Here is a 15120-nt window from a genome sequence, read left to right on the forward strand (position 1 = left end):
TTTCTCCTAGGTTTCCCACATGGGTGGCAGGGGCCCAAGAACATGGGTCTTTGCTGCTTTTCCCATGCTGTTAGCAGGGAACTGGATAGAAAGTAGAGTAGCTGGATCACGACCAGAGCCCATATGGGATGCTGGCATTGCAGGTTGTGGCTTTACCCCTAAGCCACAACACTGGCCCCTTCTTTTATTTTTTTTTTTATTTTTATTTTTTTTTTTGACAGGCAGAGTGGACAGTGAGAGAGAGAGACAGAGAGAAAGGTCTTCCTTTGCCGTTGGTTCACCCTCCAATGGCCGCCGCAGCCAGCGTGCTGCGGCCGGCACACCGCGCTGATCCGATGGCAGGAGCCAGGAGCCAGGTGCTTTTCTTGGTCTCCCATGGGGTGCAGGGCCCAAGCACTTGGGCCATCCTCCACTGCACTCCCTGGCCACAGCAGAGAGCTGGCCTGGAAGAGGGGCAACCGGGACAGAATCCGGCGCCCCGACCGGGACTAGAACCCGGTGTGCCGGCGCCGCTAAGCGGAGGATTAGCCTAGTGAGCCGCGGCGCCGGCCCCCTTCTTTTATTCTTACAACAGTGAGGTACTGTTTCTTCCTCCCCATTTTTTGCATAAAGAATCTGAGATTCAGAGACGTTAATACCTTATCAAAGGTAAGTGAATTAAATGCAGAGCTGAGATTTGAATCCATGTCATTCTGGCCCTAGAACCTTGGCTTTGAAATCACCGTGCTGTATTATTTCACCGGGTAATATATCTTAATTTTCTTCACAGACCTGTACACATAGAAATATACAAATGCTATTTGCTTAATTCGTTGCTTTGATGGTACCTGAAACAAACCTTCCCATAGAGTAGTTAAGTTCTAATATCATTTGAAAATAAGTTGAAGCCAGTTTGAACCTGGCATGGGAGCTCTACTCATTGCTTTCCTTATGGGGATTAACTGGGGAATCTTGACTTTTCACCTGTATCTCAGATCCACATCAGGGACTGGGATGCAACAGTACTAAGCATTTGTTAATCAAATGAATGTGTAAGAAAAATTTCCTCAACTAAAAACATTAATGGAGAAGGAAATAATCCTTCCTTATGTTTTATAGAAAATTATTTCATATGTAAATTTTAACTGATTGTCTTTATATGGAAACAGAAGAATAATTACCAGGCACACAGAAACCCAATGTTCAATTCTAAGCTGAGATCAGTAAGCATCAATTGATACTGTGTTGTACTGAATCATAGGTTTTCGGTTTGATTCAATGTGTGTTGCTCTTATGTATATGACCTGTGGAGATACAATGGTGCATTCTCAATCCTGACATCAAAGATTGTAAGACTATGAGAACATACACACAAATCTTGGACACAGATACAGTGAGATATACACTAAATGAAGAACTGTGCATGGAGCAATGAGGAAGAGACTTTCTTGGCAAGGACAAGAAGCAACACCTTTATTTTGTGGACCAGTTGCCTGAAACACACTTCTAGATGATTTTCTCTTTCTCAAGAACTTCTTACTGTCTAAAAATACAGCCTAAACTCTTGTCTTCAAGGCCCCCATTTGCTAGGGCAAAATTGTATAATCATAGGGAGATCAACTTATGCTGGTTTTCTTAGAAACTCCCCAAAGTCCTGCTTCCCTGGAAAAATTCTTCAGTTCCAAGCAAACCAAGACAGGGAATGACTCATTTAAGACTTATTTATTTATTTGAAAAGCAGAGTATCAGAGAAGAAAACAGAGAGAGAGAGAGAGAGAGAAGTCTTTCATCTGCTGGTTCATTTCCCAAATGGCCTTAATGGCTGGGGGTGGGCCAGGCTGAAGCCAAGAGCCTGGAGCTTCTTCCAAGTCTCCCACATGGGTGCAAGGGCACAAGCACTTGTGCCATTTTCCACTGCTTTCCAAAGTGCATTAACAGGGAGCCAGAGTGAAAGCAGAGCAGCCAGGACTCAAACCATCAACCATATGGGATTCTAGAGTCATACGCAAAGGCTTAACCTACAATGCCACAGTGCCGGCCCCAGGTAATGACTCATTTTAATGTTTGATGCCCTATCTTCTGGTTCCTGCTTCTTTCTCACTTCTGAGTTATTATTTTTTTAAAGACTTATTTATTTTTATTTGAAAGAGTTACACAGAGAGGAGAGACAGAGAGAGAGAGAGAGACAGAGAGAGAATAGAGAGAGAGAGAAAGAGAGAATCTTCCATCTGATGGTTCACTCTCCAATTGGCCGAAACGGCTGGAGCTGCACTGATCTGAAGCCAGGAGCCAGGAGTGTCTTCCGGATCTCCCACGTGGGTGCAGGGACCCAAGCTCTTGGGCCATCTTCTACTGCTTTCCCAGGATACAGCAGAGAGCTGGATAGGAAGAGGAGCAGCTCGGACTCGAACAGGCACCCATTTGGGATGCTGACACTGTATCAGCTTTACCCACTAGGCCACAGCACCACCCCTATAGTGCCTTTCCAATGTAATCTTCACTGTCACTCATCTAGGTTCTCCAATATCCCTATTGTACGTATTTAGAAACTGAGGCACAGGAGAGACTATTACCCAAAATTATCTAGTAAAGAAGTGGCAAAGCTGAGATTTAACTCCAGATCTTTTTAACACCAAAGTCCATGCTCCCAACCATAACAGCACATGGTATACATCGTCTCCCGTCCTAGATCTTTTCCAGGTTAAATTAATACCACCATTAAAATACACAAGTCTCTGGCCATTTGGCACTCTTCATTGCTTTAAGAACTTTCTACACCTGACATCTTTCCACTCCCAGACAAGGAGCTCCTTAATTCCAAGAGCTACCTCCAATTTCTTTCTTGATTCCCAGAGTCTGAAGGAGACCTGAGAACAGACATGTGGATACATGGAGGACATTTTTAAACTGAAATGTAAAGGAACCAGGTATTTAGATGGGAAAGTTATGCCAAGCAGAGTGAATGCTAATACTAACAGTGCCAATAGCAGCCACTAAGTCCAGTGAATTCGTACTCCGTCCTGGATGCTATGCCATCTCATCCTCATAAATAACCTATGGAGCAAAGTCTCATTAACACGCTCATTTTCAGAAGGAGAAAACCGAGGCTCAGGGAGTGAGACAAATCACCCAAGCTTCACTAGCTGCTGAGTCGCAAGGCAGATCTCAGACTCCTCTTTCTGTGATCCCCCCGCATGAGCTGTAGCCACTGTGGCCTAGAAACTGAAGAGAGAGGGGGAAATTCCAGGGTGTGCCCGTGAAAACAGCGAGTCAACTGGTTGAACATAAGTGGTAATGATGAGAATGACAATCACTATGGCTGCTCTTTGTTTTAAAACATCTGCTAACCTTTTCTCATTTAGTGGTGGTAGTAACACAATAGCTTACATTCATTGAGTGCTTTATTGAGGCGCCATACAAAACTCTTTTCCAGGATCAACCATCTCATTTGCTCCCCACAACAACCCTTTAAATAGTACTATTTTAAATAGTACAAATGAGGTTTAGAGGGGTTGAAACCATAGTGAAGCTTGATTTCTTAAAAACCTCTTCTTCAAGGATTGTGAGTAGTGAAAAGGTGATCACAGCCACTGCATTCACAGACCACGTTCCTGAGTGGTTCTGCACGTGGACTCCAATCAAGTTTCAGGCAGTTTCAGCTGAAATCTCTTCAAGTGTGAGGGTGCGTCAGAGAGACAGGCGTCCTCTCGGGCTTTCTCTGGAGGCTCAGCTTCTTCGGTAAGTCAGCACTTGAGGGGTTCTCATAGCCCCCCCAGTGTGTTTGTTTCTTATTGATTTGGGGATATATTTTGATATGGGATCTGCTAGACTGAAAATTAGGAATGTGTGGCTAGACCCTAAATCTCTTCCTTGTGTGCTTAATTCCACCAGTCAAATGAGCTGCAATTAAAGGCTGGATAAGGGTTGTATTTCGCTCACAGCAGCTTTCCCTGCAAGGAAGAGGCCACTGTTGGCACTGATGTCGGCCTAAAAGCTTCTCTTTGACACAAAAGAGAAGGTGAAGGTGATAGCAATGCAGTAGGCATCAGCCAGAGCTATGTGGAGAGCGTGTAGGTATAAGGATTCTCCCCTGCCACCTAGCGCTGCTACTCGGATCGAAAGGTCGTGCTCTTTCTGATGTTCCCAACTGTGTCCCCTCTGTGGCTGAGAAGCCTAGTTGCCTTTTGCAAGGTGAATTCTTTGTGATATAGGAAAGGTTAGTCATTCCCTGCTGATTTTCCCTTCTTTTGAAATTTGGCAACTTCTTGATCTTTTGGGAAATGAGTTTTGATACTCAGATGCACTGGGAGATTAAACTGAGGTGGATCTCAGATGAATTTACATGAATATGAACTTTTTAGAAGCAGTTTCAATTTCACAGTCAGCCTTTTGACCATTCAACACAGGCTTCTTTAGTAGATTCTCACCGGTGCTCTGTTCTCATCCAACTTCTCAGAAATTGTTCCTTTTATTACAACAGGCATTAGGATGGGCAGAAATGAAGTCTGAAGGTGCTAGGGCAAACGTCAGTTTTAGCTATCTGTGTTTAGTGAATATTTTGGAGGAAAATAATGATCATCTGTATTTGGTACTTCCTTGGGTAAAATAAGTAGAAGACAGCTGTTGTTCCTTGTAACAGATGCAGAGAAGTTCCCATCTTCCCTTTTTCCTCTTATTGCGATGTCCTTGAGCTTGAGACCTGTACTAGTCTCTAGAGTCATGTTTGCTTGTCCTCTGAGTTTGGTAAATGAAAGAGTTCATCTCTACAGTACGAATAAAAACGACTAGTGGTATTTATACTTAACTTGAGAAGCATACCTAAAAATGTTATAAATCTGTTGAGACCTTATAAAAAGAGCAAAGATACTATATAAATGCATTCTTTTTGAATCTATTTTCCAGAGAGCCATTTTAAACTACTACAGTTGAATTTTTCTGTATTGTTTATGTACAAGCTTAATCTTTTTAAAGAAGTTATTTTGGGAACTCTAAACTCATGTTCCTTTGTTGATTCGAAACTCAGTGAAATGTGGTATCCTCTTTTCTGATCATCCCATACATTTTGGTAGATTTCATGTGACAAAGAAAAGCCAGTTGAAACAAAAAATGTGGATTGGTTGTGGAATGCCGAATGTTAACAAAACATTGTCAAACAATTTTGTTGAATCTCATGGCTTTCTGTTGCTTGGTGGTGTGGGGGTGTGGAGAGGAGGGAAGAAAATCTTCGGAAATTATTAAACCCTGATATTGGTGAAAATCTAAAAATTACGAATTTCCCTAGAAGAATTCATCAAAAACAGATAGCCATTACAGGTTCTTGAAGGGCCAGCAGCAGTCATAGTTTCAAAATGAATTTAGATAAGTAATGCTAATTGCTATATAAATGGTTTAAAACTAAAAAATGACATTCATTCCATGTCAAGGGAAATCTCATCATTTCACTTCCTGTAGACATATTGTTATGTGCATTTTAAATTTAGAAATGATAATTTCTAACTTAAGTATGTTTAAAGGATTAATTTTTGTGCCTATTCAGTACATTTGTGTTAAAAGAGAAAACTGGATATGAATTTGAGATTTTTGTATGTGTGTTTCATGTGGAATGTGTTCATGTGTTTACCATATGGGATTATAGTGCATTGACTTAATTTTCAATGCAGCTGTAATAAAACAGTCCCAAAATGAGCCAGGATGATGATAATGGTGATAAGTTTACTGGATGCATGGCACCATGCCATCACATATGCATGTATTATCTCACATCACTTGCATTCAGTCCCATGAGGGGATACCAATGTTCTCTACTTGACAGATGAGCACTGAGTCTTCTTTGAGGTAAGTACTTGGATGTATCATGAAGCTGTGAAATGATGGAGTTGCGCTCAGACCCAGGACTTGATGGTTCATAAAGCTTTGCTACTCCACTTTCATTTGACTTACCTGCTTATATTTTATGGTGACCCAACACCGTTGACTAAAGCAAGTGATAATGAAGCCAGTCATTTCTCAAATCCATAACTAATTATTTTTGTTGTGTTGTTTCTTTCATGACTGCACTCATATCTATACCAGTTGACTGAAGGGAAAATATGGTGGAAAAGGTCTGCAATGTGCTAAAATTTGGTGTAACACATCTGGTTATTTGTGTGGTTTCTCCCTTTAGTTATTGTTTTTCTAAAAAAGAGATAACATAATGAAAAATTTTAGGTTTTCCTACAATGCTGGAAACACAAGTGGGAACCCTAAAAGGCAGATCCAGACCTCTGAGATAAGTAGTAAACTTGTCCCTCCACTGCTCAGTGAAGCAGGCATTCCCAGGTGTTTTATTTGCACCCTGCAACCAGAAAAAAAAAACAGGAAACAAAAGATGATACACACCTGCAGATCCCCATCCTCCCATATATACCCATACCATGTGCTCAGAGCCAACTTGCCAGGTTTCAAGTACAGGCTGCACCTAGGTCTTTGACTCTGATATTTTAAGGCAGAAAGGAAATGAAAAAAAAAAAAAAAACTTAGATCATTCCCTTTGCCTCACTTATTTTCCATTAATATAAAACTAGGTAACATAAATTTGGCAGTAAAGTTATTTTCCTCTATTAAATTTAAGATGTTATTCAATAAAAAAGATTTACTTGAAAACTAAGGCTAAAATAAATTTCTTAATTAATGAAGACATTATCATCATTGAAAATAGTGTATACTGAATTTTGTTATTATTTCAATGTTCATCCAATTTTCTTACAATAGAAAAAGTGGAAAAAAAGAAATAATGTTTTCATTGCCTTAGGGACAACTAGGTTTTTCTATTCAAAACAAAATGCACAGAAAGCAAATAATAAAGTACATACATTCTGAGCTATTTTCTCTCAGGTATAAGACAATCAAGTTTATGGAATTAAAACTATTTAGATCTATATAATCAACAGATATTTGAATAAAGCTAATACAGTTAAGGGAATTATCTGTAGTTTTAATTAACAGCAAACTTGGGGCCAGTCCTATGGCATAGTGGGCTAAGCCTCTGCCTGTGGTGCCAGCATCCCATACAGGTGCCAGTTCCAGTCCTGGCTGCTCCACTTCCCATCCAGCTCTCTGGTATGGCCTGGGAAAGCAGAAGATGCTCCAAGTGCTTGGGCCCCTGCATCCCCATGGGAGACCCTGAAGAAGCTCCTGGCTTCTGGCTTCAGATCAACCCAGCTCCAGCAGTTACAGCCATGTGGGGAGTGAACTCTGTCTCTCCCTCTCTCCATCCCTAACTCTACCACTAAAATAAATAAATAAAATCTTTAAAAAAAAAAAAGGAAAACTTTTAATTACTAGGGTTTTGGAAAAAAGAAAATATTAATCTTCATTAGAAGCTTTCATACATATTAAAATTCCTTTAGGGTTTAATTTTAATTATATTTTTAAGACATTAAGTAGAAGACTTAATCTTACAGGTGACGTTATCAACAATGACCATACTCCTTGTATTTCTTCAGGTAGTGATAATAGTTACTTAAACCATATAGACTTTGGGCCGGTGCCGTGGCTCACTAGGCTAATCCTCCACCTGTGGTGCCTGCACCCTGGGTTCTAGTCCTGGTTGGGGCGCCGGATTCCGTTCCGGTTGCTCCTCTTCCAGTCCAGCTCTCTGCTGTGGCCCGGGAAGGCAGTGGAGGATGGCCCAAGTGCTTGGGCCCTGCACCCACATGGGAGACCAGGAGGAAGCACCTGGCTCCTGGTTTCGGATGGGTACAGTGCGCTGGCTGTAGTGGCCATTTGGGGGGTGAACCAATGGAAAAGGAAGACCTTTCTCTCTGTCTCTCTCTCTCTCTCACTAACTCTGCCTGGCCAAAAATAAATAAATAAATAAATTAATTAATTAAATAAAATATAGACTTTGGGCATTTTAATTTATTACAGTTCATGTTAACATGACCTTCTTTGCAGGTCTTCAAAGAGGGAGGTGCCTTTCTCTGAAGGGAGGAGAGAACCTCCACTTTGACTATGACCGTGTCTAAACAAGATAAGAGTCGGAGAACTCAAGGGGCTTCCATAGCCTTGGAAACTCATGACTGGTGCATAGGGAGATTACTGATGCCATATACAGGAGTGTCAATTTGTAAAGTCAACAACAGGAGTCACTGTGCACTTACTCCTCATGTAGGATCTCTGTCCTTAATGTGCTGTACATTGAGGCTTAATGCTATAACGAGTACTCAAACAGTATATTTCACTTTGTGTTTCTATGGGGGTGCAAACGATTGAAATCTTTACTTAATGTACACTAAACTGATCTTCTGTAAAAAAAAAAAAAAAGAAATTATCAATTCCCAACTTGACTCTCACTGGGATTAAACATGACAATAGGTCTGATCTGATTTCATCATCATTTAAAAAAAATCATCTATTATTTTTCACTTTATGTTTCTGTGTGAGAGCAAACTGTTGAAATCCTTACTTAAGGTATACTAAGCTGATCTCCTGTATATTAAGATAATCGAAAATGAATCTTGATGTGAATGGAAGGGGAGAGGGAGTGGGAAAGGGGAGGGTTGTGGGTGGGAGGGACGGTATGGGGGGGGGAAGCCATTGTAACCCATGAGTCGTACTTTGGAAATTTATATTCATTAAATAAAAGAAAAAAAAAACATGACCTTCTTTGGAACAAGGTTTAGGATTGGCTTATAATCTAAAATTCCACTTTTTTATTGAATAACATCTTAAATTTAATAGAGGAAAATAACTTTACTGCCAAATTTATGTTACCTAGTTTTATATTAATGGAAAATAAGTGAGGCAAAGGGAATGATTTGAATACCTATTAATTGCCAGGCCTTTCCCAGATATTATCCCAGTTAATCTTCAGAAGAATTCTCTTCAGGAGGTATTGCAATTCCTATTTTTTTTCTAAAAGACTTATTTTTTTAATTGAGAATTCCATCTACTAGTTCACCCTCTAAATGGATGCAATAACCAGGGCTAGGTTAGGCTGAAGTCAAAAGCCAGGAACTCCATTCTGATCTCACAGATGGCTGACAGGGGTACAAGTTCTTGGTCCACTTTGTGCTGCTTACATCAACAGATTAACAGGAAGTGGAATGCAAAGTAGAGCAACCAGGGCTCAAGCCAGCACTATGCTGTAGGATGCAGGAGTCCAGGAAGTAGCTTAGTCTACCATATCGCAAAGCTTGTTCCTGCCATCCCTATTTTTTGAGGAGGATAAAACATGAAAACTGGCTCTCCCTGAGGCAGGATTGGGTTTCAGGTTGGCCTGACTCCAAAGACTGAAAGCTTCCTGTTTCACCATTCTGCATACAAGAAATGTATTTTCATGCAAATATTTTTTTCTAGCTGATTGTCATATAAACTGTATATGGACTATAAACTCCATGAAAGCAGAGATGGAATTGCCGTTGTTTATTTCTGTGTTCTTTGAGTACATTTCTCCAATCCTAAGTAAGTGCTCAAAAAAAAAAAAAATTCATTGAATGAATAATCAGTGAAACAAAGAACTAGAAACATAAATTATCCTTCTAACTTTTTGCCCTATCTACATTTTCAAACTTATTTTTAGGCTACTACAGAGGATGACAATAGAAGTTGAGTGTAAAGTTTAGTGAATACCCTGACAAGAATATGTGGCTTTATGATCCATTATTCTAAAAGCTGAAAAAAATGAAGTATGTTATATCTCCTATTAAATTGAGTTATAAATAAGATGTTTTGAGCCATATTCTGTTCCAATTGAATTTCATCAGTGGAACTCCTAGTAATTTACAATAGAATGTCTTCCCAAAATAGAGCATTAACTACCAGTGACAATTTTATTTACACTACTCTAAGAACCAAGTATCTAATTTAGTTTTAGTGGACAAAATCAGCAAGCACAGGAAGTTATTCCCTGTCCTAAATATATTTGTTTTAAAATCATTGCACATATGTCAATGCCTGGGAGTCAGAAACTGTTTCTTATACAAAGGTTCTTGAACTCTCTTTGGATAAAACACTTTCACATCTTCTATCATATATTCCAGGATCATTCATCATATGGTGATTAGCTTGGGGATTTAGTCTCTCAGTTAAAATATGTCTGTTTTGCACTTGGTTACTGCTAAAAAGAGAAGTCTTAAAATGAACTGATTAAATATATGATTAAAATGACCCTCCTGGACCCTGATTAATTAAGTGTAAAATAACTTTACAAATGATTACTTCAAAGTTCTTTAATAAACAGATCTAGTTTTGAACAGATTTCTTTTTTTCTGATGACTAGACCAATAAACTTCTGAAATTGATAACTGCCTTTTCTGAGAATTTTTGTCTTCTACTTCATGCTTAGTGTAATATATATAATAGTGCCAAGAGTACTGAATTTTGAGTATTACATCCTTGTAATAGTTACCATTGTAGTGTCTTAATTTGTCATTAATAAATTAGCCTTTCAGTGCCATAGTATTTCATACACATGTTCACAGAGTGAACTGACGATTTTTGTTAAAGCCGTGACTCAGGGTGGGCATTTGATCATCAGTTAGAATGCTGTTTGGGACAGACTGGAGTGCCTGGGTTAAAGTCCCAACTCCACTCCCACTTCCACCTTCCTGCTAATGTGCACTCTCGGAGACAGCAGATGGTGCTTCAAATGTTTGGGTCCCTGACATGTGGTGCATGGCAGGTCTTTGCTGAGCTCCTGGCTCCCAGTTTCAGTCTGACTCAACCACTGCTGTTGTAGACATTTGGGAAATAAACCAGCAGTTGGGAGCTATCTCTATGTATCTCTTTTTCTGTCCCTGTCTCTGCCTCTCAAATAAAAATTAATTAAATTTTTAAAACTGTGGCTCATGTTCTGCTGAAGAGAGTAATTAGATTTTATCTTATGTTTCATGAGATCCTACTCAGACACTTCATTTTTCTAATACACAGCTGCTAAAACGCTTCATTTCATTTTCCTTTTAAATTCTAGATTAGAACACTGAAAAACATTTTTAATTTTTAATTATAATTTTAATTGGTTGTTAATAGATTCAGTGTGATTTGTCATACATTTCTAAGAACATGATATTCCCTTCCTTCTTCCTTCTCTTCCTCCTTCCCCCTCTCCTTCCCACCCTCTTTCCTTCTCCCCTTCTTTTTTTTTAAGTTTTTGAGAAAATAAATTTTAAAATTATAATAAAAAGGCTTAATTCTTCACCACTAAGAAGTTTAACAAGTAAAAAGCAAAAAGACGCTAGTTTAGTGGGAATATAGACAACTGCTATAAATGATAATTGAATGGAAAAATGACTTTCATCCATATACGGTAAATTTTAAAGTAATCACATATCATTAAAACTATAGTAGTATGACATTTTTAGGTATTGATTTTGCGAAGTTATAAAAGTTCAATAAAGCTGTATTTGCAGCAATACTGATAGGCACATTTTTATTTTTTTCTCTTTTTTCTTTAAATTTTAGCTTAATGCTAAAATTATTAATTTTATTAATTTTTATTAATTTTAGTATTAATTATTTAATTAATAAATAATTTCTATATCCCACATATAAGTGAGTACACATGGTATTTGTCTTTCTGAGTCCAGCTTAATTCACTCATTGTGATATCCTCCAGTTGCATGCATTTTGCTGCTAATGATAGAATTTTATTCTTTTTTATAGTTGAATAATATTCCATTGTGTGTATATACTACATTTTCTTTATCCACTCATCTGACAATGGAAACCTTAGTTGGTTCCAAATTTTGGCTGTTGTAAACAGTGCAGCTGTAAATATCATGGTGCATATTTCTCTTTGATTCAGTGTGTTCATGTCTTTTGGCTATATAACCAGTAGTGAGATTCCTGGATCATAGGGCAAGTCTATTTCCAGTTTTTTTTGTTTGTTTGTTTTACAGGCAGAGTGGACAGTGAGAAAAAGAGACAGAGAGAAAGGTCTTCCTTTGCTGTTGGTTCACCCTCCAACGGCTGTCTCGGCCGGCGCACCGTGCTGATCTGATGGCAGGAGCCAGGTGCTTCTCCTGGTCTCCCATGCGGGTGCAGGGCCCAAGGACTTGGGCCATCCTCCACTGCACTTCCGGGCCACAGCAGAGAGCTGGCCTGGAAGAGGGTCAACCAGGACAGAATCCGGCGCCCTGACCGGGACTAGAACCCGGTGTGCCGGTGCCGCTAGACGGAGGATTAGCCTATTGAGCCGTGGCGCCGGCCTATTTCCAGTTTTTTAGCAAATTTCCATATTGTTTTTTGTAGTGGCTGCACTAATTTACATTCCCACCAACAGTGTGTAAATGTTCCCCTTTTTCCACATCCTTGCCAGCATTTGTTAATCTCTGTATTTTGGATTTTAGCCACTCTGACAGGAGTGAAGTGATATCTCATTGTGATTTTGATTTGCATTTCCCTGAGGGCTAGTGATATTGAGCATTTTTTCATCTTTTTGTTGGTCATTTGTATTTATTTTGAAAACTGTCTATTGAAATCCTTTTCCCGTTTCTCAACTGGATTGGTTGTTTTTTTGTTCAGTTTTTTAAGATGCTGATATATTCAGGATATTAACCTTTTGTCAGATACCTATCTGACAAATAGGTAAATATTTGCAAATATTTTTTTCCCGTTCTGTTGGTTCTCTCTTCACTCAATTGATCATTTCCTTTGCTGTACAAAAGCTTCTGAGTTTGATATAGTACCATTTATTTAGTTTTGATTTTGTTGCCTGTGCTTCAAGGGTCTTGTCCAAGAAGTCATCCCCTACTTTGATGTCTTGGAGTGTTTCCTCTACATTTTATTCCAGCAACTTCATAATATCAGGCCTTAAACTTAGGTCTCTGATCCACTTTAAGTTGATTTTTGTGTGTGGTGAGAGGTATGGATCTAATTTCACTCTTCTACATATATACACCTAGTTTTGCCAGCACCATTTGTTGAAGAGATCTCCTTAGTCCACTGTATGGTGTGAGTGCTTTTGTCAAAAAACAATTGGCTGTATGTATGTGGATTAATTTCTGGGCTCTCTCTTCTGTTCCATTGATCCATGTTTCAGTTGAAAACCATTTTAAACTCTGTGTTCGTTTCTGCTGATTTTTATCATTATTAATCACCATTAAGATATTGTATAACCTCTAGAAATCATTGAAAGAATTCCTCTTGGAGCTTTAAAGTCTTCATGAAGTCACCTTTGATCTTAAATGATTGTGCTGTCAGTCTTTTGTTTTCACAAGTCTGTCATGTGTATCTTCCTTTACTTAGATAAAAATAATTCATTGCTGCTATACCCTTTTTACCGTCATTCAAGGAATTCTGTGTTTTGAGTTAATTTTGTAAAATTAAGTTTGTATCTCATGGAGAGCCATGAGGAATTATGTTTCTTTTTCACTTTGTTTAATAGTTCTAATCTTTGGCTTTGTAGCAAATTTTTTATTGCCAGTATCATGTACAAGTGGCATATCCCATTATTTGGCATGCTTTGGTAGTATACGGTTAGAAACTTTCTTACCAGGCAAAGCATAAATTATTTTTCATTCCAGGTATATTCATAGATGGTGATAGGTGGTGCTGATGCTGTGGCACAGCAGGTTAAGCTGTGGCCTTCAGTGCCAGCATTGCATATGGGTGCCAGTTCCTGTTGCAGCTTTTCTACTTCTGATCTGGCTTCCCGCTAATGCACCTGGGAAAACAGTGGAGGATGGCCCAAATACTTGTACCCCCGCACCCACACGGGAGACCCCAATGAAGCTCTCAGCTCCAGGCTTTGGCCTGGCCCAGCCCTGACCATTGCAGCCATTTGAGGAGTGAACCATCTGATGGAAAACTTTCTTTTTGTCTCTCCCCCTTTATAACTCTGCGTTTCAAATAAATAAATAAATCTTGAAAAGGTGGCAGTGGGACAGTCTATAGTTTCCAGATTAATTTGTTTCCTTATCAGATATTAGTAGAGGATCTTACACTAGGTTCTGTACAGGAGTGTAATATCAAAGATGAATAGTATACCTTTAGTCCTGGTTCTCAAAAAACCAATGTAGTTAGTGATTCTAGACAAACACAAATACAGATAACAAGAAGGTCATAGGAGAAGAGCTGTGATGGAAATGTTGAAAGTGCTGTGAAGGAAAGAAGGGAATATCCGTATTTACTGTAGCCATGGAAGAGTTCAGAGGAAATGAAAATCCAGGCTTTGCTTTAAGGCGTCAGGAGTTTCTACCAGGTGGAGAAAGTGAGAAAGAGCGTTGAAGTTGGGAGATTTTGAGTAGTAGCAGCCCTGTAGTAGTGACCCAGTTCGGCCCCTTGTGCATGACTCATTGGCTCTTATTAGTGAGTTCCTTAATGTGATTGAGCATCAGTATCCTTATCAGTTGTGTGGCTTAAATAAGACATACAGCAACTCCTGGGATTAGTAGATGACACATAATAATTGCTCAAGAATATTAGTTTCTTCTGTTACTTGGGTGTTCAGAGATGATCAGTAGCTCCATGAAGTTGGAATATTGACAGATTATTGGTGGGGAAGGACACCAAGTAACCAAAGGTAAAATAGGAAAGATAAGCCGGAGAAAGGATTGTGAAGGGTCTTCTAGTTCATGTTTGTGTTTTATCTCAAAATCAGTAGAAAATAATGAAGTAGCAGAAGAATGATTTAATCAGACCTATGGTTAGAATTGAATTTTGAGGAAGACCAGAAGATAAACTATAAGAAAATACTACATATTCTTCTAATCCATCTGGAATCTATTGAAAATTGATTTGGATATGTGGGCCAGAGATGAAAAGAAGTAATCCCATCGGCACAAGGCACATTGTATCCCAGAAGGTACAAGTAGATGTGGGATGGTTTCTGAGGCCTTAGGAGTCTCAGCAAAGTTCCTCTAGGCTAAGATAAAATAAAATGATTCCTATTTCCAAAAGGTCTGCAATGCTCTGGAGAAGGAACAACTGTTCTGGTAGCAGAGACTGAAGATCAAGGTTTATCCCATTCTCCTGAATCTTGTGAGACCATATAGAGAGTAACCCCAATGAGCAAAGTTAGAGCCAGATATTGCAATAATTTTTTTTTGAAATGAGACTTTATTATTGATACTCTGACATGGTATGACGTGGTATGATACATACATGTTCTAACAGATTAAAAGGATAAAAAGATGGCTTTACCCTGTCCCTTTCTCTGCT

General features: G+C 39.0%; 1 long non-coding RNA gene across 2 annotated transcripts in view; it reads left to right on the top strand.

The window, feature by feature from the left end:
* Window positions 1-3524: 3524 nt before the first annotated feature.
* The window catches only part of LOC127492325 (uncharacterized), a 245331-nt gene continuing 233735 nt past the window's right edge, over window positions 3525-15120 (top strand). The window contains exon 1 of one of the 2 annotated variants that reach the window (XR_016214228.1): window positions 3525-3717. This is a non-coding gene — a long non-coding RNA (uncharacterized LOC127492325). The remainder of the gene's footprint in view (window positions 3718-15120) is intronic. The other variant, XR_016214227.1, reaches the window with a different exon arrangement.

This window comes from Oryctolagus cuniculus, chromosome 10 (assembly GCF_051225735.1).
Source record: "Oryctolagus cuniculus isolate XC-2025 breed Fujian yellow rabbit chromosome 10, ASM5122573v1, whole genome shotgun sequence".
NCBI lineage: Eukaryota > Metazoa > Chordata > Mammalia > Lagomorpha > Leporidae > Oryctolagus > Oryctolagus cuniculus.